General features: G+C 40.7%; 1 long non-coding RNA gene across 1 annotated transcript; it reads right to left on the bottom strand.

The window, feature by feature from the left end:
• Positions 1–4531: 4531 nt before the first annotated feature.
• LOC122697517 lies at positions 4532–26368 on the bottom strand. The gene is made up of 3 exons (XR_006342073.1): positions 26283–26368; positions 5218–5394; positions 4532–4593 (listed from the first exon to the last, which is right to left on the bottom strand). It is a non-coding gene; the product is annotated as an uncharacterized LOC122697517 (long non-coding RNA).
• Positions 26369–26386: the final 18 nt, after the last annotated feature.

Genomic DNA, 26386 nt, shown 5'->3' with positions numbered 1-26386 from the left:
TAATTTCAGGATTGCATTTGCCTGTGTTTGCCATTATGAAATGATACTCACGCTACCATTCCTAATATTAGAAGATTCCATTCTAACCAGTACAAATTGTTAGGCCAAGGAGTGGGTGTTTATGGTATGGGTTTATTTGTTCTCTATTTGTTCTCCAGTGGGCCTGGGTTACAGTGAACTCAGCATTTACTGGATAATAAACACATACTAGAACCTGCCCTAATTTGCTGAATGGGACTAAACAAGAGGTGTTTGGGGGCACATTCAGGGGAACTCGAGCTAGATGGAGAATTGGGGAAGGTGAACAGTGATAGCTAAAGTGTTCCTGTATTATGAAAACAAAATTGCCCTTCTGAGTAAACATTTAGCAAACTGGCAGATTCATAACTCCAGTGTGCTGAGCATGCTGACAGCAATAGCGAAAAGAAGCCTGGAGGACATCCTTCCAATCTCCAAACCTTCTTTTATGAGTGGAAACTTACACAGATGCAGCTCTGCTCCCTAGAGGTCTAACTCTCTGTAAGGTTGAGGATGGGCCCTTCAGACACAAAGGGAACAGCTGGTGAAAAGAACACATCTTTAAAGGCGCTCTTTGGAAAGTGATAGGAATAGCTGATAACTGGTGGTACCTTGTGACTTCGTGCCCATTATCTCATCTACTTCCCCTTGTATCTCTGCAAGGAAAGTACTATCATTTTCTGCATTTGATAAAACAGAAAACTGAGACTCAGAGATGAAGTGATTTTCCCAAAAGGCAGAAACAGAACTTGAATGCTGGTCTTTTCACTCCCGATTCTACACTTGTCTTTCCCTACTTGCTGTGATGAAATTCAGGGAAAAAAGAGTTTGTAAAATTCTGGTCTAGAGTAGTGTTTCCCAGGCTTGGTGGCACATTGAAATTACCTGGGAATATTTGCAAAACCTGATGTTGGGTACCAACACTAGAACTTCTGTTTTGATTGGTCTTGGGTACAATCTGAACAAGAGGATTTATTTTTAAAAGCCTCCAGGTGATTGTAAAGTTTAATCAGAATTGAGAACACCTACAGGGAAATTATTTTAAATGACAGATTCCCCGAGCTCCAGTTCTTTTGAGTTAGAGGCCCCCAGGTGAGTTGAGGTAATTGCATTATTTTATAATCTTACAAGCCTGTTCTAGTGAATAGGCAGATCTGAGGACTCCTGGGATCATATGACCTTAAATGCTGCTCAAGGTGAGTAATACCTGAAGATCCAGGTACTAGTCCCACCTCGGTTCTTGTCCTTGTGCTCTTGGGGAACTGATTCATCAACAGCATCTCTGTTGTTTCTTCACCCTAAATGAGGCTATCGATATTTGTTCCATCAATCTCTTTGAAATGTACAATGGAAAAGTGATGAATACCCAAGTGTTTTAAAAGTTATAACACATCCTACCCTTGCAAGGTATTATTACTGCTCCCCACTGGTACTGTTGGTTTTCATCTCTAAAACTGACTGCCTTTGGAACAAGCTACCTTCATAGGAGAAGGATTCTCATCTTTACTACCTACTCCTCTTTTGCCTTCTTACAACTCACAGAGAGGCAGCCTATAGCTAAAAAGAAGGGTCACTGCCAGTTTTATCCCCATCGGAGGAAATAATACATAGAGGTCACAGACTTAAAGAATGAACCTATGGTGACCAGGGGTAAGGATAGAGGGAAGGTGTAGTTAGGGAGTTTGGGATGGACATGTACACATTGCTATATTTAAAAATGGATAAACAACGAGCACCTGCTATACAGCATGTGGAACTCTGCTCAATGTTATGTGGCAGCCTGTATGGGGGGTGGGTTGAGGAGGAATTTGAAGCAGAATGGATACATGTATATGTATACTGAGTCCCTTTGTTGCTCACCTGAAACTATCACAACATTGTGAATCGTCTATACCCCGATACAAAATCAAAAGTTAAAAAATTACATAGAGGAAGCTTGTTCTGGTGAGGGGAAATGGAAAGAGATGAGAATTGTGTAGCCCCAAGAGCCAGCATTTGTTGTTAAATATATAGATTCAACCAAAGGACTGAAACGTTAGCCAATATGCTTTCCCAGCACTCAAATTCAATTCAGGAATGAGACTGCCCATTACCAGTAATGTCTCATCCAATCGGAAGCATTCAGCTTCTTTGCTGGGGCTACGCCAGGGCTTCCTGTGTCTAACTCTATAATGGTGATATTAGGAGCGACTGGGGGTGCAGGCAAGATACTTAAAGAAACAGGGCATTTTACAGATGCTTTCTCAGTTCAGACCCAACCCTTCTAATAGGTCACTACTCTTCACATTTTCAGAAAGATGACTAAGTGGTTTTAATTCTTTCAACCCTAGGGAAGATTTTGTAAATCACTAATGCCTGGTGTCCAATCCCAGAGATTCTGACCTAAATGTTTCCAGGCGGCATCATGAAGTACTTAAACCTCCAGGGAGATTGCATTGGGTAGTCAGTGCTGAGACCCCAAGGAGAAAGGGTGGTAAAATCTGAGTTCACAAAAGCAATATTTTTTTAATAAATATTTTTCTATGATATGTCATTATGAATACCTATGTCATCTAAATTTATAAATTAAATAAGTAGAAACTATTTCACTCATCTCCAAATTTTACATATGTGAGCTTCCCTGATAGCTCAGTTGGTAAAAGAATCCGCCTGCAATGCAGGAGACCACAGTTTGATTCCTGGGTCGGGAATCTCCGCTGGAGAAAGGATAGGCTACCCACTCCAATATTCTTGGGCTTTCCTTGTGGCTCAGCTGGTAAAGAGTCTGCCTGCAATGTGGGAAGACTTGGGTTCGATCCCTGAGTTGGGAAGATCCCCTGGAGAAGGGAAAGGCTACCCACTCCAATATTCTGGCCTGGAGAATTCCATGGACTGTATAGTAGACAGTATAAATAGACTCATTATTTTGCTCATCTCCAAATTTTATATATGTATGTTGCCCCAAATCTTTTTAAAAACATTTTCATGGGGAAAATGAGGAAATTCCTCATGATTAGGCATAAATAGAAGAAGGGTTGATTCCTACATTACGTTAGAGCCTTAAATGTCTCAAATGCATTATGACTGCCTAATGTGAGAAAGGAATATAGCGTGGTATATTTCCCATGCTTACTTGACCATGGAAACTTAATCTACAAAAGACAAGAAGTCTGCAGAATGCATATTAGAAGACACTGCTCTTGCCCAAAAGGATCCAACTCACCTCAAAAATACACCGTTAGCACCTTCCATTGATCTTGAAGCACAGTGCCTTCATGAGTGGGTGCCATCTTAACCCCCACCATAATGAAGCTACCTCCTGGTGAGCTAGTACATTTTATCCAAGAGAAACTTGCCCTTTGTTCTCTGTCATTCCCTGGGATACCAGCCTTACTGGGTGACTGACATAACAAAGGAGCTCAGATGATGAAACAAATATGAAACAGATGTGATCCTAATCCCTGCAAGAGAGAATGCTCTGGTCATTTTTAAGCTCAATGATATAATAAACCCCTAACTATACAAGATCCAAACCACCCCAAAATCATACAGCAAGGCATGGGGAGTCAAGTAACATTTCTGCTAGGTGATGTGTGAATATATTGATACAATGATGGACAATAATATGAATTGTAATTATAAGGAATTGATCATCCCCTCGGCTGTGATACCAATTTTAAAATGAGTAATAATAACTAAGAGTGATATTAATGACCATGTTTGGAGTATATATTATATGGTGGACTCTGTACTAAGCTCTTAACATTTAATTCTCACTATGATGATCCCCACAAGATTGGTACTGTTATCTGCATTTTGCAACTAACAAAACTGGGGTGAAAGTCAACATAAATTGTCCGAAATCACATAAATACTAAATAGCTAAATTCAGCTACTTAACCCTCTTGTTTGCTTGCTTGGTAAGTCGCTTCAGTTGTGTCTGACTCTGTTTCCCTATGGACCATAGCCTGCCAGGCTCCTCTGTCCATGGGATCTTCAAGGCAAGAACACTGGAGTGGGTTGCTGTACCCTCCTCCAGGGGATCTTCCCAACCCAGGGATCGAACCTGCATCTCTTAGGGTTCCTGCATTGGCAGGTGGGTTCTTTACAAGTAGTGTCACCTGGGAAGCTACTTAACCCTCTATGACACTGCGCTTCTCAATGTGATTTTCCAGGGTTTATCCCAAGCTATTTGTAGGCAAAGGCAGTCTAGCTCCATATTCCAGCATTATACCTTGACGTCTAAGTGACTGGCTTTTATACAGTAGCTCCAGCTGACGGCAGAAGGGAGAAAATAGAATGAATTGGTAAGAGGCCTATATAATACTAACCAAGAACTTCAAAAAAGTCCAACAATGGGCTAGAAATTATTTCCATAAACATTTTTTATTTTCATATTACTATTTTTAATTGAAGTATAGTTGATTTATTCCCTGATAGCTCAGTTGGTAAAGAATCCATCTGCAATGCAGGAGACCCTGGTTCGATTCCTGGGTCAGGAAGATCCACTGGAGAAGGGATAGGCTACCCACTCCAATATTCTTGGGCTTCCCTTGTGGCTCAGCTGGTAAAGAATCTGCCTGCAATGCAGGAGACCTGGATTATAAAGAGAGAGATACACAGGAATATGTATGATATATATGTATTCTTTATATATGTGTATTCTTTTTAGATTCTTTTCTATCATAGGTTATTACAAGATACTGAATATAGTTTCCTATGGTACACAGTAGGTCCTTGCTGTTTCATATTATTTTCAAAAGTTACTTGTTCTATCGTATTTGATAACTCTTCTATGAAGAAAATCCTGATAATTGTTCCCCCCCAACGAGGAACTACTGATATATATACCTGTAGCAGAAAAATACTACTGATCTCGGTTAAAATCTGGGCCTCCATATAACTTTTGAGTGAGATATTTAAACCACTTCTTGTTGAAAAAAATGGGGATAATTATATCTTCCTTGCAGGATTGTTATGAGATGTAAATCAGGTAATGTCATTTGGAAAGCCAGGCACGGAGTATTTGTGCAACAAATTATAGTTTTCTCTTCCCCTCCCCAGGAAACAATTGAAAAGGTGGTAGTCCATCTGCTTTTCTGCCCTTCAGTTTCTAGGTACAGGTGTCATTTGCAAGTTTCCGCTAGCGGGTGACGGCTCAGTGCTCAAAGTGGTTAAGTGGCTCGGATTTGACTGAAAAAGATAACACTAAGGGCTTACCTTGAGCAAAGATAATACAACCTTCTCATCTGGGAAGAGGCAGATACAAACACTGCTGGGACTTCAGAAATGAAGGCTTCAGACCGCAGGACTGTCTCTGTACTGCCTCAGTGTACTCTCATCAGCGTGCATTCTGGTAGTTTCCCAGCCACACGGGAAACTTTGTACCCAGGGAATCTTTTAATTCAAGGAATAATGATAAGTACTATTGCATACTCTATTAAAACCATAAAATGCAGTCTGAAATATTTAATGTGAATCATAATTAAAATGGCTAAGTCTTCACAAAATGATATATGCAGGACCACTAATATTTTGTCTTTGTATTTGATGAAAAATTATTAATAAATTATTTGTATTACTAGCATTTTTGCAGATTTATATTTAACTTTTAAAATATAACTTAAGTCTCTACTTCTTGCTCCTTGGAAGAAAAGTTATGACCAACCTAGATAGCATATTAAAAAACAGAGACATTACTTTGCCAGCAAAGGTCCATCTAGTCAAAGCTATGGTTTTTCCTTTAGTCATGTATGGATGTGAGAGTTGGACTACAAAGAAAGCTGAGCATCGAAGAATTGATGCATTTGAACTGTGGTGTTGGAGAAGACTCTTGAGAGTCCCTTGGAATGCAAGGAGAGCCAACCAGTCCATTCTAAAGGAGATCAGTCCTGAATATTCATTGGAAGGACTGATGCTGACACTGAAACTCCAATACTTTGGCCACCTGATGCAAAGAACTGACTCATTTGAAAAGTCCTTGATGCTGGGAAAGATTGAAGGCAGGAGGAGAAGGGGACAACAGAGGATGAGATGGTTGGATGGACACGTGTTTGAGTAAACTTTGGGAGTTGGTGATGGACAGGGAAGACTGGTGTACTGCAGTCCATGGGGTCGCAAAGAGTCGGACATGACTGAGCAACTGAACTGAACTGAACTACTACTTTGTAGACGGAGGGTATACTTTTTTTTTTTAAATCAAAGACAGTGGGGTCTGTCAAGTGGGGAGAGATGTAACTATAATTTTGAAAAGATTAGAAATAGTTCAAAATGTAAATGCCATAGACCAGAACATCTAGGGAATTAAAAATTTCATAGGTAGAGAAGTCCTAGAGATGTAACTTACTAGCCTCAGTGCACTTGTCAGTAAAATGAAAATACTTTTACATAATTTGTGGAGTTGATGTGAGGATTAAATAAAATGACCTGTCTAATGAGCCTAGCATGACCCCACATAGAGTAGACACTGAGAAATACCGCTTCCTTGTGCTTTTTCTTGTGTCAGAACACACTTCACCCAGCAGATCTGACTTGGTAGAAGTGGTTAAATATTCTTTTCAGGACAGAGAATGAAGCTTTTAGCAGGTAACTCTAAGTCCTCAGAAACCTACAGTGAACACTAACCAAAAATAAAGTAAAAGTCAGCGTGAAAATTGTAAACATAGCCTTCATTATACTTTATCAAGCTTGTAGAAAACATTCAAAATGTGTAAACGAAGAAGGAGGTGAGAAGCTGTCATAGCTCAGCCAATAATTCTACGGCTTTGGAGACTTTACATTCATCTTCATGCCCTCAGTTTATCCATCTTCCACAAGGGGATAAAATAGAGAAAACAAAGAATATGCTACAATGGCTCAGAATGCTTCCCCTTGAAACTCATTGGTATGATATAAAAGCAGCTATTTGTAAAGCAATGCTTAGAATTCCTGTTGCTATATAATTAGAACAAATCACATTCTGTTGTTCTCCATTTATTGAAAATCAAGGGGAAATCCAATTTTGAGTGGTGGCCATTTGGATGGAAAAGCTTGATCCCCAAAGGACTTATGATGCTGCCTTTTATTTCCCAGTCCGGGCAGCCACATTCAACCCATGCCTGGGTGAAAAGAATATAAATAACATGCATAGTAAGTGAATGAACCATGCAACAAGAAGTTTTTTTATTTGCTTTCATATCTGGTCCTTTTCTCAGGGCTTTGAAATGGCCCTCAACTTACCAGGACCCATAGAGCTTCCGCCTTTGTAACACAAGGTAGGCTACATCATGGAGCTAGTGTAGGTGAGCAAAGTTTGCCTCCTCAAAGTGTTTCTTTGGCATGTGGATTATTTCACATGAAAACCCAAAAGGCTCAAGAAGAAGATTTGACCTTTCCCCTAACTGCCGAAAGAATGTAGATAGAGGACCTTTTCCAGGAAGGGAGCGGTCACAATATAATACTATATAGCTGTGGTCCCCAACCATTTTGGCACCAGGGACTGGTTTCATGAACAACAATTTTTCTACAGAACGGAGGGTGGGATGTGGCGTGTGGTTCAGGTGGTCATGGGAGCGATGGGGAGCAGCAGATGAACCTTCATTCTTTTGCTTTCTGCTCACCTCCTGCTGTGTGCCCCCCATCCCAGTTCCTAACAGGCCAAGGACTGGTACCCATCTGTGGCCCAGAGGTTGGGGACCCCTGCACTATAGCATAAATTAAATATATAGACAGAAAGGAACCAAGCAAAGTCTGCCTGTTAAAATCCCTCGCTGTATCCCATCTTCTCTTCATGCCGAGCAAACATGGGTTTACCAAACATTTGCTTTTCCATCTCCATGTCAGTTGTCTTCTTCCCCTTTGAAGTCCTAAACCACTAACCCCAATATGGTCCTTTGTCTTCAGCTGAATATGTTATTTAAGGTAAGAGTTTCAGCCATTTTGCAAGTTACCCAATTCTCTTGGGTCTCTCCCACGCATTTGTTGTTGTTGTTCAGTTGCTAAGTCCTGTCTGATTATCTGCAACTCCGTGGGCTGTAGCACGTTAGGCTTCCAGTCCTCCACTGTCTCCCAGAGTTTGCTCAGATTCCTGTCCATTGAGTCAATGATGCTATCCAGCCATCTCAACCTCTGCCACCCCCTTCGCCTTTTGCCTTGAATCTTTCCCAACATCAGGGTCTTTTCCAATGAGTCACCTCTTCACATTAGGTGGTTGAAGTATTGGAGCTTCAGCAACAATCCTTCCCGTGAATATTCAGAGTCAATTTCCTTTAGGATTGACTGGTTTGATGTTGTTAAACTTTTATCTGATTTTCTCCCATTAACCTGTCTCATGTCAGTTTAATTCTTAGAATAGCTAGAAGAACCCCAGAAGGGTAGAGGAAAATTTCTTCCTGTCTAATACTGGCTAACAAAGAACAGTAAGCAAATGATAGTGACAGTGGTTTACATTTGTAGAAATAAAGCACTTTCATAGCCATGATCTCATTGGATCCTCAACAACTCTGTGGCATGTAGCATGCCAGTTATTTCTTATTATCCCTGTTATTCTTATGAGGAAACTGAGGCTCAGGTTGTAAAGCAAGAAAGTATGAATGGGAGGGTGTGGTAGGAAAGGGGAAGTGTTGACTCCCTCTCAAAAGAGGGAGGTGATGGGCAAGAATGATATTAGCATCTCATCAGCTCTCTGTGACAGGGGTCCCCAACCCCCGGGCCATAGACCAGTACTGCTCTGTGGCCCATTAGGGACCAAGCATACAACAGGGGGTGAGTGGCAAGCAAGTGAAGATCCATCTGTATTTACAGCCACTTCAATCACTCACTTTACTGCCTGAGCTCCACCTCCTGTCAGATAAGCCAGGGCAATAGATTTTCATAGGAATGCAAACCCTACTGAGAACTGTATGTGCAAGGGATCTAGTTGCACACTTCTTAAGAGAATCATTCCCAAAACCATCCCCCTTCCACCCACCAGTCCATGGAAAAATTGCCTTCCAAGAAACTGGTTTCTGGTGCCAAAAATGTTGAGGACTGCTGCTCTGTGGGGATGGGGCAGTATGTAAGAAATGCAAGTGTTTAGCAAAGAAGGGAGTGGCTAATATGGCAGCAGTGACATCCCCATGCAAGCCCTCTTCCAGGGGATTTTTGGCTCTCGAACCTGGAATGTTTTGCAGTTCCTTACAAAAATGTAAGCACAAGGATGCAAGCGATTTGATCCATTCTGGCATCATTTAAACTCTAAGTCCAGCTCAGATGTAACGACAAAGGAAAATATGCCACCAGCCTGGCTGAGTTTGGTGAATATAAAAGCTGATCACCCAAAGCTTAAAAAAAAAAACAAACCTTAAGTGGATTGCTTTTCTTACCCCACCTTTAGGGAGTGTTGGCTAAAAGAACTTACCTATTGTATTAAGGAGCAGCAGAGAAGGGGAAAAACAGAGCAAGGCAACCTAAAGGCAAAATCAACAGCCTTTGTGAATCTGAGCCATGGACTCTTTGCCTGAAGGGGATGAGGGAGGAACAGAGTTTCCACCCTCTTAATGCAGAAATGAGAGTAATTGTTGAGAGAAAAAGGAAAATCTTTTCCTTTCCTCCCTCCTCAGAAAACGCATGATTAAATAACAGCATAATGGGGCTAGTCCAAACCCCCATATCCTAATAAGAAAAAAAAAATGGCATGCTTTTAAAAAGCATTAAAAAAATAAATAAAAATAAAAAGCATTTTTATACACATCTCAGATCCCAAATGATAACAAAGTAGGGTGTCTCCAAACTTGGATCTGCTGTGATTACACTCTGTAATTAACTATGAATTTGTAACCGGCTCTGTTGGCTCTGCTCCGATGCCAAGGATCAGAGTCCAGTGGATCATCATTTGTGGGTGTAGATCCCTAATCTAAAGGCAATGGAACTTCTCGGTGATGAGAGATGAATTCCAAAGGGCTGAAGAGACTTAAAGGAAAAGAACAAGCCTTTTGAGACTGAAAACCAGCCAGACACCTGGGTTTCTATCTCAGTGCCAAAATGTCATCCTTCTGGTCTGCAGACATCTATGGGATAGAATCAAACTCAAACCCAGCACATGCAGCAAAGCTGAGAGTCAGCCCAGTCTTCAGCCCTCTACCAGGCTGCTATTAGGCCTGAGGACATCTGTCCCAGCCAGGAAAGGAAGAGTGCCAGAAAGCTTGGATTCAGCCTGCTGTCCTGAGTTTGCTGGGACTTGCAGCATCAGTATCAGCAGAGAGAATTTTGATGCTGGATGGCAAATCCCTCTAGGCTTGGTTTTGAACAAGGCTGAGCAGCAAGACTTTCTTAATGAAGGATTTGGATGATGGATTATGGTCCCGTGATAATCAAACTGTTTCAGTCATTCCCACACAGAGGGATCACATCACCACCCGTGGATGCAGGCCAGCTCTGGGCCAAATTAAAGACCAGGTCAGATCTGTCTCTGACATGCTCAAGGTTGGGGTCTCTATCCACTTTTCTCCTTTCCACACGTCCCACCTTCCCTGACTTCCCCCTACCTTCCACCTGTGCAAGGCCAACACTCTCTCTACTACCTCTGGCTCTTCAAGGTCCCTTTCAGTAAATCGCTTATCTGAAGAGAGGTCTTGCCCCACACCGACAACAGTTATTGAGTTTCAATTAAGAGACAGACAAAATGTAAACATATAAGAAAGACAAATATGTGCAAAAATTGCTTTTGAGCCTTGATGAGTAGAGCCTTATAATGCACTTGGCAATACACATTGAGTCTTGATATCACTTTGCCGACAAAGGTTTGCTAGTCAAGCCTATGGTTTTTCCAGTACTCATGTATGGATGTGAGAGTTGGACCATAAAGAAGGCTGACTTCCGAAGAATTGATGCTTTCAAACTGTGGTGTTGGAGAAGACTCTTGAGAGTCCCTTGGACTGCAAGGAGATCGAACCAATCCTAGAGGAGATCAGTCTTGAATATTCATTGGAAGGACTGGTGCTGAAGCTGAAACTCCAGTACCTTGGCCACCTGATGCAAAGAACTGACTCATTGGAAAAGACCCCGATGCTGGGAAAGATTGAAAGCAAGAGAAGGGGATGACAGAGGATGAGATGGTTGGACGGCATCACTGACTCAATGAACAGGAGTTTGAGCAAGCTCTGGGAGTTGCTGATGGACAGGGAGGCCTGGCGTGCTGCAGTCCATGGGCTCACAAAGAGTTGGACACGACTAAGTGACTGAACTGAACTGACTACCAACTGAACAACAACAAATTTGAGCAGGACACAGTGCTGGGCATGGGGGAGGATAGAGAGATGAGGAATATTCATTTTTGACCACCAGAAATTGCTTGTACTCAGGAAAAGACTTAGCACAAAACAGGTAGAGCTGTGCCATGGGAAGAGCCATAAAGTCTTAGCCAGTTACTGGAAAAGCTTCTGATTGTTCTCCTTGCTTTTACTTTCATCCCCTATAATAAGAATAATGACAATAATTAATGTAATATAATATAAATCCATTCACCACTTAGGAGCCAGAGTTTTCTTAGTGAAACATAAATCAGATCATGCCACGTCTAGCTTGAAACCTCCCAGAAGCTTCCCAGTGCACGTAAAACAGAACCCCAGCTCCTCCACCACATCTGACGAGGTGCTGGATGGCTGCCCCCACCCCCACCTCCATCTTTCCATTGTACTCACCTCAGACGCATTGTCTGTTTTTCTCTTCCTCAGACGTTCCTGCCTCAGGATTTTTGTTTTCACAGTACCCTCTGATGGAAATGCTTTTCATTCAGATTTTTGCTTCATCATTCCAGACTCAGCTCAACTGCTCCTGACTCAGAGATGCTCCCACTGATAAGCCCACCCAAGGAGCACCTCCCTAGTCATTCTACAGCTGTTCTCTTTTTTCATGACATATATCACTATTTGAAACTATCTTCTTCTCTTTTCTATTTGTCTAATAGAAAACTCACACTTGACAAATCCAGAATTGAGCTACCAATCTGCCTTCTCCAAACATGCTCATCTTCAGTTTCCCTTCCCCTTGCTTAATGGTCTGTCCTTGCCATTCTTCCAGCAGCTCAGATCAAAAACCCAGGAGGGACAGATAGATTGGGAGATTGGGATTGATATATACATACTACTATATATAAAGTCCCTGAAGAAGGAAATGGCTACACACACCAATGTTCTTGCCTGGAGAATTCCATGGATAGAGGAGCCTGGTGGGTTACAGTCCCTGAGTTTGCAAAGAGTTGGACACATAAGTAATAAAGGACCTACTATACAGCACAAAGAACTCAGTACTCTGTAATGACCTATGTGGGAAAATAATCTAAAAAAAGAGTGGATCTATGTATAACTGATTCATTTTGTTGTACACCTGAAATTAACACAACATTGTAAATCAACTATACCGCTATTTAAAAAAACGAACCAAAAAAGTCCAGGAGTCACTCTGGTCTCCTTACTTTCTGTAACATCCATCTGAAAATCGTTTTTGTTCTACCTTCAAAATATAACCACTTGTTATATTTCCTAAAGTATAATTTCCCCAGTGTCCTCCTCTTTTTCAAACATTTAGCCTCTTACCTGATCTATCTGGTTCCTCCTGGCTCCCATCTAGTCTATTTTTAACTCAGCAGCCAGAATGATCTTCTACAAAAAAATCAAGTTATTTCCCTCCTTGAAACTTTCCAATGACTCTTCATCTCGCTCAATAAAAGCCAGTATTCATCATCTATGGACAACCATGCTGTTCAATACAGTAGCCACTGTGGTTACTGAGCCCTTAAAATCTGGCTTGTCCAAGGGATAACAGTGGGGAAAAGGGGTAAATTAGAAGTTTAGGATCGACATAACACAATACTATGTATAAGACAGGTAAACAACAAGGACCTACTGTTGTTGCAAGGGGAACTATATTCAATATCTTGTAGTAACCTTTAATGGGAAAAAATCTGAAGAGGAATATATATGAATCACTTTGCAGTACACTTGAAACTTGTAAATTAATCATAATTTGATTAAAAAAACAAGTCCTTAAAAAAATATGGCTCATCCAAATTGAGATGTGCTCTAAGTGTAGAATGCACACTGGATCTCAAAGTGTTAATATGAAAATAGGAATGGAAAACATCTAAATAATAATTTAAGATTGATTACATATTGATATGTTAAAATATTGGCCACAATTTAGCTAAATAATATATGTTATTAAAGTAATCTAACCTGTTTCTTTTCACTTTTTTAAAAGAGGCAGCTAAAAAATTCAAAATTATATCTAAAACAATTTGTAGCTCACATTCTATTTCTATCAGACGATGCTAATATAGCTTAGGATGTAGTTATAAGCCTGTAGAAGATCATCTAGACAGTAAGAGTAGACAAAGAACAAAAGAAGTTTAAGGGTAGAATTCTAGGGAACCTACAAAATTAACAGCCCAGGGAGATAAAAAGGAACCATTAGGACTTCCCTGATGGGGCGGTACATGAGAGTTTGCCTGCTGCACCCTGTAATAAAGAGTAGCCCCTGCTCGCCACAACTAGAGAAAGGCTAGCAAAGCAACAAAACCCAGTGCAGCCAAAAATAAATAAATAACTTTTTTTTTTTTAATTTGCCTGCCAACACAGGGGATATGGGTTCAATCCCTGCTCCAGGAAGATCCCACATGCTGAGGGGCGACTAAGCCCATGCACCACAATGACTGAGCTCATGATCTATAGCTTGAATGCCACAACTACAGAGCCTGAGTCCTGCAACTACTGAAGCTCATGTGTCTAGAGCCTCTGCTCCACAACAGGAGAAGCCACCACAATGAAAAGTCTGTGCACTGCAACTATACAGTAGACCCCGCTCTCGGCAGCTGGAGAAAGCCTGGATGTAGCGACAAACACCCCTCGCAGTCATAAGCAAATAAATCTTCTTTTTTTAAAAAAGGGGAACCATTAAAGATGACTGAAAGGTGTCCAGTGAGGTCAGAGAAGACTCCAGAGGTGATGTCCCAGAAATCAAATGAAGAAAACATTCCAAAAAAGGGAATGGTCAATTGTTTCAAGTGAGATGAGGGCCGAGCATTGACAATTAGCTTTGACAACATGAAAACTGCTGAAGATATTGACCTGGGCTGTTTTGGTAGAATGGAGTAGGGGTGTGTGTGTGCGCGCACGCACACGTGCACATGCCTGCCTGTATGCTTAGTTATATCCAACTCTTTGCAATCCCATGGACTGTAACCCACCAGGCTCTTCTGTCCATGGGACTGGGAATAAGAGAAAAGGGCAGGTGGCTGGAGGGAAACATTGAATCAAGGGAGAGCATATTAATATGAAAAGTATAACATGTTTATATGCTGATGGAAATGCACTTATAAAGAAGAATAGAGAGCATTTCCAAAACTTCTGGAGAAAAATTACCAAAGTAATCTCCTTGAGTAGATATGGGGTTCTGAGACTGGTGGCTAAGGGGAGGGGTATGCTCAGAGTAACGGAATGGCAGATGGAACATGCGCATAGATGCTAGTAGGTTGGCAGAAGTGGTGGAAGCAGCACATGGAAAACCACTTCTCATTATTTCCATTTTGTCGGTGAAAAAAGAATCAAGGTCATTAGATGAGAATGATGAAGAAAGAGAAAGTGTTGAGCGTTTGAAGGGAGAGAAGGTTTGAAACCTTGTTTGTGAAGTAAAAGTGAATAGGCTGGGGAAATGAGTTAGAATTGCTGTGCCCACTTGAGTTTACTGATTCATGAATTTAAAGTAAGACCATGCAGCAACACTGGGTGTTTTCCTCTAGCCAAGTTCAGCAGCCAGGGAACAAGTGCAGAGTGGGAAAGAGTTGTAGATAACCAGGACTGGAGTTTTGCCGAAGACGGACAAATAAGTAAGAGAAGTGTCCAGGAGCTGGTGTGTAATATAAGTGGTTATTAGGATAAACTATAAAATCTAGGATGGATGAAGAGGTAAATTAGGATATGTGGGGCATGGACAGTGAGTAGGACAATGAATTATCTGGTCTAAGTATTTTCAAGTCAGAGTGGGAGGGACAGAAAACTGAAAGGATATGAAGTGGGGGTCCTAGAGTGGGATGCTTGGGAGTGAAATATGGGAGATAGCAGTTACTGCTAAGAACAATGTCTAGGGGAGGGAATGAGAGGTCCATTCTGGGGGGAGGGGGTCGGAATGAGTGAATGAGGTTGAGAGAGAAGGAGGACATTAGAGGAGAAGAGGTCATGGGAGTCAGAGGCCAGAGTATCAAAATGATCATTTACTTGGATCTAAGAATTATGATAGGCTTATTATTGGAATAAGCGAGGGTGAGCTCAGAGCTTAAATCTGTAAGGAATGTGGGAAGTGTCCTCAAGTCAGCAGATGACAGCAATAATGAGGGGTACCTAGTAATGATGTCACAAACTTCACACCAAAGTTATTTAAGGGAAAAGAAAACTTGATCTGGTAGAAGCAATGACAACGCAAGAGACATCTCCCCTACCTCTAGCTCCAGAATTCCACTCCAAATTCACATTCCAAATACAGGTTGTTGATACCACAAGAGTTATACTCTAATCCAAAAGGCAGGGATATGACTAGAGGCTTCATGCTTTAACTCAGTGGAAATATTTGTGTTGAGACCAGAGAACCTGCATGCCACCAGTGGGGAAAGATGTTTTGGGAAAGGGTCTTCAAAAACCATACCTGGGCACTGTCCCAAAGGTACAGCAGCTGTTCCTATATAGAACCTTCTTTACATCATCAACAACAAAAATACATAAAAATCAGCCCATGGATAAATGTTTACTAATGATTAGAAAAAACAAAATTTTACCTACTACTCTGAATGGGGGATATTCAGCCCAAGCTCATTGAGAACCAGCAAGATGACTCAGTGGCTTAGATTTGTAGAAATGTTCTTAATGATTTTTACAATCGTTTCCTTAATAATGGGATCTTAATAAGCAGGTCGATGTTAAATTAATAACACGAAAGCTTTCTAAAAAGCATATTGAAACATGATTTTAGTCCATTCACTCAGGCTTAACACCATACTATGGGTTTTTTCCCCCTGATAGAATATCATCCATTGGAAGGAAATATTTAAGCTGGGAGATGAAGTTCAAAACAGAAAATTAATAAGAAGGGAAAGTATCATTTTAACAACAGCCATGTAAAAGCAAGCTAGGTCCAGAGCTACAGTCTTTCTACCACTCACCAGCCTCACCCACATTTCATACAATGAATGATCACTGAGCTTGGGTAACAAGACAGATACTTTGCGACCTGCTGGAGAGTCAAAGAAGAATGAAATACCATTCCTATCCTCCTACTGAACCTAAGCATTAACTATCTGATTGGAGAAAACAAATATGTTGGTAAACACAATACAATATTGGTAATGTAAAAGTGCAGTACCGGGACTAGACCTTTAGAAGTGGGCTTCAAAGGGTGATCAGAGAAGAAAAGCAAGTCATGGAGAAAGAAGGGCAGGTAAACATTGGACTGTTAGGGGAGCATGAGCAGATGTGAGCAGCAAGACTATAGAACATGAAAGGAAGGAGTGGGCAATGAAATTGCTTATTACAGAGGCATCCAAATCCTTTGCCCCTTTTCTAGCCACTGGGGTCCCATTCTCACCATCCTGTGCTTTCAACCCCCCCAAAAGTCATCTTCCACAGGAAATCCAAAGGTAACAAGCATGTTGTGATTTTTGTAAATATTACTGTAGCTTCAGAAGCCACGGGGAAGGATTTCAGAGTAAAAAATTCAGCAGGGTCTTTCTCCCCCACCCTTTTGTCCCTTCTCATCTCACTGCCCATCCTATATCACCTCATACCATCTCACCCTGGTCCAATTATGTGGAATCTCTCCGTTCTTGCAGTGTTGGCACTTTCTAAAAATCGGAGCTTGACAGACAATGCTCAAAGGTGACCCTCTCAAAGGAATTTTCTTACTATCTGCTATGAGAATATAGGTTTCTTCCTCTGTTTATATTTCTAAAATATAGTTTTAATTGTAGTTGTTCAGCTTTTAAGATCTTCTGATGGCTCACTCTAGCTCAAAAAATAAACCCAAGCATTCAGGAGCCCCCACAATCCACCTCAGCCTAAATCTGAGTGAGGAGCGGCCATGTGGCTTGCAAGATCCCTGTGGCACAGGGATCAAACCTGTGCCCCCTGCAGTAGAAGTGTGGAGTCTTATCCATTGGACCACCAGGGAGGTCCCCACCTCAGCCTAAATATTAGCCCTTATTTTCTTCCACCCCCACCTAACCCCAGGTGCATATCCATACTCCCACTGAAGCCCTCCTCATTTCCTAAACAGGGAGTATGTTTTCTTCCCTGCCTGACTCTGTTCACATAGCCCTCTTTCATTCCCATTCCCCATTTACCCACTTGTCAACATTCTGATCCTTTCTCAACAAACGCTTCCTTCTTGCTAGAGCTGAGTTTCTCGGTCTCACACCATTCACATTTTGTGCTGGATAATTCTTCATTGAGGGGGCTGTCCTGCACATTGTAAGATGCTAAAGCAGCATCTCCGGCCTCTACCCGCTAGATGCCAGTAGCAATCTTCACCCCCATCCCACCATCTGCAGTCGTGACAATTAAAAATATCTCCAGACGCTGTCAAATGTTCTCTGGGCTCCAAAATAGCCTCTGTTTGAGAACCCCTGCTCTTCGATTTTTTTTTTTTTCTGGTTATCCTTGATGAGAAATCACTTTATCCCACTCTTTACTATACAACATTACTCTATTAAAACCCATGCAACTAAAGCAATAACAGAAATGATAATATTTAGGGAACTTCCCTGGTGGTCTTTTCATACTGTTCATGGGGTTTTCAAGGCAAGAAAGCTGAAGTGTTTGCCATTCCCTTCTCCAGGAATTGATGCCTTTGAGTAGGAGAAGATTCTTGAAAGTCCCCTGGACTGCAAGGAGATCAAACCATCAATCCCAAAGGAAATCAATCCTGAATATTCATTGGAGGGGCTGATGCTGAAGCTGAAGCTCCAATACTTTGACCACCTGATGTGCAGAGCCAACTCACTGGAAAAGACCCTGATGCTGGGAAAGATTGAAGGCAAGAGGAAAAGGGGATGACAGAGGATGAGATGTTTGGATGGCATCACTGACTCAATGGACATGAGATTGAGCAAGCTCTGGGAGTTGGTGAAGGACAGGGAAGCCTGGCGTGCTGCAGTCCAGAGTCACAGAGTCGGACACAGCTGGGTGACTGCACAACAGCAACAACCTAGTCTAGGTCTGGTGGCTAAGACTCTGCACTCCTAGTGCAAGGGGCTTGGTTCAATCCCTGGTCGGGGAATTAGGTCCCATACATCACAACTAAAGATCCTGAGTGCCACAACTAAACCCTGGCACAGCCAAATTAAATTAAGAAGGAAAAAAATGAACTGAGAGGAGGCCTTATTACAAAAAATAAAAACATTTAGCACCATCTGTCTTTTGATTCTGGGTTTGATCTGAAATCTATGCCGATATCCCATTTCATTGGGTTTTGTGACCTCTGCGAAAGCAGGATGCATCTTCCTGGTATCTCTAGGACTCAGTATAATGCCTTACTATAGTGCCTTGTTGTTGTTCAGTCACTAAGTTGTGTCCAACTCTTTGCAACCACATGGACTGCAGCATGCCAGACTTTTCTGTCCTTCACTATCTCCCAGAGTTTGCTCAAACTCATGTCCATTGAGTCAGTGATCCATCCAAACATCTCATCATCTGTTGCCCCCGTCTCCTCCTGCCTTCAATCTTTCCCAGCTACAGGGTCTTTTCCAATGAGTCAGCTCTTTGCATCAGGTGGCCAAAGCGTGAGAGCTTCAGCTTCAGCATCAGTCCTTCCAATGAATATTCAGGGCTGATTTCCTTTAGGATTGACTGGTTTGACCTCCTTGCTATCCAAAGGACACTCAAGAGTCTTCCCCAGCACTCCAATTTGAAAGCATTAATTCTTTGACTCTCAGCCTTCTTTATGGTCCAACTGTCACATGCGTACATGACTACTGGAAAAACCATAGCTTTGACTATACAGACCTTTGTTGGCAAAGTAATATCTCTGCTTTTTGATGTGCTATCTAGGTTTGTCATAGCTTTTCTTCCAAGGAGCAAGCATCTTTTAATCTCTTGACTGCAGTCACCATCTGCAGTGATGTTGAAGCCCAAGAAAATAGAATCTGTCACTGTTTCTACTTTTTCCCCTTCTATTTGCCATGAAGTGATGGGACTGGATGCCATATCTTAATTTTTTTCAATGTTTAGTTTTAAGCCAGCTTTCCCACCCTCCTCTTTCACCTTCATCAAGAGGCTGTTTAGTGGTAATCGGGACATGTTTGCAGACTTGATGTGATAAAGGCTGTAGTCCCTAACTAGCCATTTGATGGACACATCAGTTGAAAGATTGAGAAGCTAATTATTCTCACGCTGTTTTGCAAAGTTCTGTCCATACCTAATGAGTTAAAAGAAGTTTTACAAACAATGGATTCTGGAGAGTTTGGGGTTTTTTTTTTTTATTTGTTTTTAAGTCTTCACATTTTGGAATGGTTTGTGATAGAATAAATGTTAATTTTCAGACTCAATTTTTGCTAACATAGTAATGTGGTTCATTTCAATGAAAATTTTAGTTTAAGTCAGTTTGCTGACTAAATGATTTTTTCAAAGCTTAAATGTAAATATATAGTGGGCCAAATCGTAAAACATAGTGCTTCAGTAAATGCTGGTAGAAAGCGTTTCTGGATTGTTTCATTTGTGTAGATTTCATTGTCCAAATTGCTTGAGAGTTCCTTGAGGGTAGGAGCACATCTGACCTTTTTTTCTTATATCACTTGCTGAGTAAATTCTTTTGAATTAATTACTAAATTGAATTAATTATAAATTTTCTAATGGGGAAAAAATTAATCTATCAACCCAGAATACTCCGGGAACTAAGTTTAAAGTTAAGTTTTGAAAGTTGCGGTATGCTTTGGCAAATTTTCCAGCCTAGGGGTCCCCAACCTCTGGATCTAATGCCTGATAATTAGGTGGAGCTGATGTAATAATAATATAGACCGCACAATAAATGTAATGCCCTTGAATCATCTCAAAACCACCCTGCACCTCTCAGTCTATGGAAAAATCATCTTCCACAAAACTTGTCCTGGTGCCAAAATGGTTGGGGACCTTTGTTCTAGAGGCTTATCCCAGCACTTTTTCCTCTTTTTCCCAAGGGGACACAGTTGAGATTTTTAACTGGGCCCTTTGTCATTCAAAATAAAACACTTGCCCCAAATTACATATTTCTGGATTTCTTTTACTTACTTTAAATGCACAGCTATTTTGAAGTTTTGTGTTTATATGTAGCTGCACCTATATTAACTAATACATATTCAATTGTAATTCAACAATATTTTTGAATAACTACTATGCATTAGTTCAGTTGTTCTCAGGAAAGAGAACACATTACAAAAACCACCAAATAAAAATGTTCCTTTTGTACTTGAGACTTTCTGAATCAAAATTTATGTGATAGGCCTCTAGCATTGAAAAAACAGATATATACACATACACACACTCATCCACACTGTTATACATATCATAAATTAGCTAAATTAGATGGCATGAATAAAGATATTATTTCTACATAATATACAGTAAGTAAATATGTATATGAATAGTTGTTCATAGTATTCTCTTTACTCTTTTATAAGGTCGATGGTAATGTTCCCTCTTTTATTCTTGATTTTAGTAATTTAAATCTTCTCCCATCTTCTCCTATCAGTCTACCTAAAGGTCTGTCAACATTCTTGATCTTTGCAAGGAGCCAGATTTTCATTTATTTTATTCATATATATGTATATATATATACATATACATGAACACATATGTGTGTATATATGTATATTTTTAATTCTCTAATATTTATTTTTCTTTCCTTCTACTTACTTTGGATTTAGTTTGCTCTTCTTTTTTGAACCTCTTAAGAGAAAAGGTTAGGTTTTTGATTTCAGGTCTTTCTTCATTTTTAACATAAGCTTTTATAGCTATAAATTTCCCTCTAAGTACTGCTTTAGCTACACAACAGATGTACTATTTTTAAAGCCCTGCAGATAATTCTGATGTGCAAACTTGGTATTTCTTTGCCAACATAAATTTTTGTTTTTCCATCTCCCAGCAGGGTTGCTGACTCTTTTGTGTCCACAAAGCTTTTCTTATAAAGCAAAATGTCTTGGTTTTGGTTTAGTTTTGAGTTTGCTTGCAGCTCAAAGATTTGTTTTCAGAGACTGATCAAAAAAGTAAGGGCATGTTTGTTTTCAATGATCTTGTCTGTGAAGTGAAGATTTAGTTTATATAGGACCTTCTTACAAAGTCCTTTTAGTTGGAATTTTCCTTCCCAGCTTGTATTTCTAGAGTTTATTCTTGGCAGCCCTGACACAATGTTTATGTCATTTGAGCAGAGGTCAGCTAATAGTGAGAGCTTCCTGTGCTACCTAAATCCTCTCCCCTGGCCTCTGTACTTTGTTATTTGCCTTTCTTTGTCCATAACTTGGCAGCATTATCACCCAGTCCACGTGACAAGTGACATCATTGCTATAATGAGAATTCCAAGCAGCACCACTGGATCCAAGCCCATCTGTGTGCTTGCTCCCACACTTGAGAAAACAAATTCCAAATTCATTCAGCATGCCGGTGCCATTTAGTCACTGTGACATATCCCAAATTTTGGACTCTATGCAAAAACCGATCTGTGCCCACAAAATTAATCATGGAACACATTTTATGACGTTTGACAACAACTTAAAAGGTTCTTATCTTTGGCAGGTGGCTCTGCCAATCTGCAAGTTTGTGCACGACAAATTCTGAACAATATATTGTGTGCCTGAAAATACATTGTGCAGGATGCATACCCTGGAGAGAGCCAGAGTGAGTCCAAACAATTCTGAAGTCTGTCTCAGTGACACATAAGCCAGACTGCTGTCTTGTGAAGGAAAGATGATGGCCTTAGGTACACATAGAACGCCAAAGAAAAGGCAACAGCTCATGTGCCAGTAAATGCTGAGAACATTGGCACAATTGCCTGTGTTGGCAGGACCAAGAGTGAGATGGCTAATTTAAGCGACAAGATCCTGGCAAACAGATTTATTTAGGGCAAGGGTGCGTCAGGAAGATGCCAGAAAAATGCATCAATCTGTGCCTTTACATGTACTGTAGAGTGATGATGAAACAACTGACATTAAAAAAAGTAAACCCTTACATTTTAATATAATCTGCAACTCATTCTAATAACAAGTAGGGTTTACCTTAGATTTCTGGTACTCTGAGATGGGGTTTTTGTGTTCTGAGCTAAGATCTGTGACCAAGAAAAATTCCTTTCTAAAAGTATTCTTGAAGAGATTTCCCCATATTGTGGTGTTTAATTGATTAGACCAAGTGTTTTCATATATTGTTTATTTAAAATGCAAGCTATTTCACATATGACACTTCACATTCACTTCAAATAAAGGAAGCCATTTGTCTAAAATTTTGCTTTTCTGAAGTGTGTATTATAGAAACTCAGTTAGAAAAAGAAAGAAAACTGAGACTTTAATTGTACCTATAGAAGCCTGAATAGGTCGCTTTAAGTAAGAGTAACGTTTTACTCTGTAATAAGATGTAACTCTTTTAAATATGTATTCTATATAGTAGTGCCTATTTGTATACAATTCAACAGGCAACGAAAAAGTAAAACCTTCCACTGGGAGTGTCTGACTTCTTAATACTACTTTCTACTTTCCTAGGTTCCCCAGGTAGCCTCCCATCCCCAATGTTCCCACCCACTCCAGCTTTCTCTTAATTGATGCCGTCTTAGTACATTCTTCTTGCAGTGTCTTAAGAAAGTTCTCATACCTACAACCTACTTAGGACTTTCATTTCTTATACAAACATGATATTTGCATAACTTAGCTTTCACTGGGATTTGTCTAGACTCAGACTTCCTATTCTAATTTGAGTGTTCCTCTTCATCTGTAAGACAGGAAGTAATGTGAGCAAGCAACAGGTGATGAAGAGTGCTTCCACAGGAAGAGTAATTCTTGATTAGGAAGCTGGCTGATTTAATAATCAGCAGAACCATAAGAACAAAAGCAGCTCTGCCTCCTTCGCGATGCAGAACAGTGATCAGTCTTCTCTTCGGTAAAGTGTAGGAGTTGGAACTCTTTAGACCTCTCCTAACTCTAAATCTCAAAGATATATGAATTAGGGAAGGATATTTTAGAGCCTCACATATTAACTGATCCTTTCATTTACTTTGTGTGTTGAATATAAATGTGTTAATTAATTTGAATCATAGTTTCTCCACTCAGAAGTAGCTCCTAATACTTTTTCTTCCTTATCTATGCTTCAAATAATTAGCAATCTGTAGTGTTCTGAGTCCCAGGTCTTTAGAATGTGACTTTTTATTCCTTTCATTCTCTCTGAAAACTTTGAGGATCTTCTACTTATCCCTGGAATTCAGAAATTTTATGATGATGATATGTTATTAAGAAATTACCAAGGGCAGGGAATCATTCAAAAGGAACAAGGCAAACCAGCCACAATTCCAGCTCATGCGACTAGTTCCTACTCCTGCTAATCTCTGTGTGTGTGTGTGTGTGTGTGTGCATGCGTGTATGTGAATGCGTGCTCAGTCATGCCCAACTCTTTGTGACTCCAGGGACTGTAGCCTGCCAGGCTCCTCTGTCCATGGGATTTTCCAGGCAAGAATACTGGAGCAGGTTGCCATTTCCTTCTGCAGAGGATCTTCCATACAGAGGGACTGAACCTGCATCTCTTGCATCTCCTGCATTGGCAGGCAGATTCTTTACCACTAGTGCCACCTGGAAAACCTCTGCCAATCAGAGTAGAACCTCACAATTCATGTGGCATGAGGTAAAGAACTTAGAAGGGTATTTATTTCCTCAGAGGTGGAACACAATTAGCCCTTCACAAAAGACTGTACTGGTTCCATTTAACAAAGCTTAATATTAAGCCTCAAAAAACAAAATTATTTTTAAGTGTCCCATCTACATTTCAAAACAAATCTCAAAAAATATTTATACAAATATAAAAATATCTAGCTGCCCCAAATGTAAATTTCACAATGTTTAGCCTTACTTATTTAGTGAGTTACCAATCATGCAAGAGGCAAGAAACTATGGGCTTCCTAGGTTTGGCTAGTGGAAAAAGAACCTGCCTGCCAATGCAGGAGATGGAAGAGATGAGGGTTCAATCCCTGGGTCAGGAAGATCCCTGGAGGAGGGCATGGCAACCCACTCTAGTATTCTTGTCTGGAGAATCTCACGGACAGAAGGCTATGGTCCACAGGACAGCGAGAGTTGGACATAACTGAAGCAACTTATATGCATGCATAAGCCATAATTAAGAGAAAAATCAATAGAAATAGCACAGATGACAGACTTAGTAGACAAAGACATTAAAATTGTCATTATAATTTTACTTTTATATGTTCAAGAAGCTAGAGGAAATATTGAGCATGTTAAGTGAGTACATGGAAAATCCAAACACACACCACACACACAAACCCCTAAATCAAACTGCTGAAGATAAAAAAGACAATATCTGAGATTAAAAATGAGCTAGATGGGACTAAGAATATTTTATGTTGAAAAAAGGAAACAGAAACCCTGAAAAGCTAAAATGAACAGAGTATTAGTGAGCTTTAAACAATGTCAGGCACGGGAATATACACGTAAATAGAGTTATCAAAGGAGAGGAGTTAGAGGATGGAAGAAAAGAAAATCTTTGAATGTCTGCATTTGTCTTTCTCCACATAGCATTCTTAGTACCTAGCAAGGTGTCTGACAGACATTAAGCATTTAATAAACATTTGTTGAACATTTGTGACAACAAATAACAACAATGAATAAGAAATAAATATGTGAATGCTTTTGCAGGCTATAAGAGCCATTAGGAACCAATAAGGAGAAGAGGATGGAGAAAGGGAAACTTAGTAGAAGTGACATGTCTTCATAGCCCTGGAGGATGGGTTCAGTCTGAGGATGTATATAGCCTAGAGAGCCAGAGGAGATGGGGAAGGGCAATCCATTTAAGAAAACACAAATGAAGACTTGGAAACAAGGAGAAACATGGTTTTGAATATTCCTCCTCTACTGGAGTGTCTACTCCATTTGAGGGATAAAGAAAAATTAGGTTTGACAGATGAATTAGGCTCATAGTACACAAAGCTTTGGGCTTCCCAAGCAGTGCAGTAGTAAAGAATATGCACGCCAACGCAAGAGGCATGGGTTTGATTACTGGGTCCCAAGGATCCCCTGGAGTAGGAAATGGCAACTTGTCCCAGTATTCTTGCCTGGAAAATTCTGTGGACAGAGAAGCCTGGCAGGCTACAGTCCATGGGCCTGAAAAGAGTTGGACACGAATGAGCACACCCACAACTTTAGAAACAGGAAACAAAGGTAGAAGCCACTGAAAATTTTGAAGGGGAAAACAAAACATGTGATGGTGGCATTCAGGATGGACTAGAAGAAAATATTATGTTGAATGGAAACAGTGGATGGGGGCAACTAGGAAGTTGCTAAAACAATCCTGTCAAGAACTGTTGAAAAGCTGTTTGTGAAAGCACCCAACTGATTATCAGCATAGACTAGCACTCGAATAAATGTTAGTGGAATCTAAATACTGAGCAAATTAATATATCACTTAAGGACTAAAGCTTTCTTGGTTCAAGAAAATTTCAAAAGTGGCCCTAAGAATCTATAATGTATTAAGAATATTACTTGATTCCCAATATGTCATTTTAGGGGCTTCCCTGGTGGCTCAGTGGTAAAGAATCCAACTGCCAATGCAGGAAGCTGCAGGTTCCATCCCTGGGTGGAGGAGATCCCCTGGAGAAAGAAATGGCAACCCACTCCAGTATTCTTGACTGGAAAATCCCATGGACAGAGGAACCTGGTGGGCTACAGTCCATGGAATTGCAAAGAGTTGAACAGGACTGAGCAACTAACGACCACCCAATCTCATTGCTTAAGAATGTTAAGAACTCAGACACAGAACTCCTATGTAGGACAGAGGGATAAACTGAGGCCAAAAAAAAAAAAAAAAACGATAAGTGAGCACTCCAAGCTCACAGAGCCCCGAACAGTCAAGCTGGAACTAGAGTCCAGACTCTACCTTGTGAAACCAAGGGTTCCAAGGGAAAAGAATATGGCTCGAATCCCCAGGAATGGGGCAAGAGCCGGGAAAGGGACTCTTTTCAACTATACCTGGCCGATGGATTTCAGAATCTTAAGACTACTTACGTGCAACACAAGATTAGCCTGGGAAGCCCACTACCCACCCATTCTCTACCTCGGGAAGACTCGACGAGGCCCAGAGCCACCTCTCCCGCTCTCGCGATACTGTACGGCCCTGCTCCCGGCTCCGCTAGGCTCCGCCCCTCCACCGCAGCCCCT

The sequence above is a fragment of the Cervus elaphus genome, chromosome 1, assembly GCF_910594005.1.
Source record: "Cervus elaphus chromosome 1, mCerEla1.1, whole genome shotgun sequence".
NCBI classification, from domain to species: Eukaryota; Metazoa; Chordata; class Mammalia; order Artiodactyla; family Cervidae; genus Cervus; species Cervus elaphus.
Note: the sequence above shows the minus strand (reverse complement) of the source record. Positions and strands in the feature narration are given on the sequence as shown.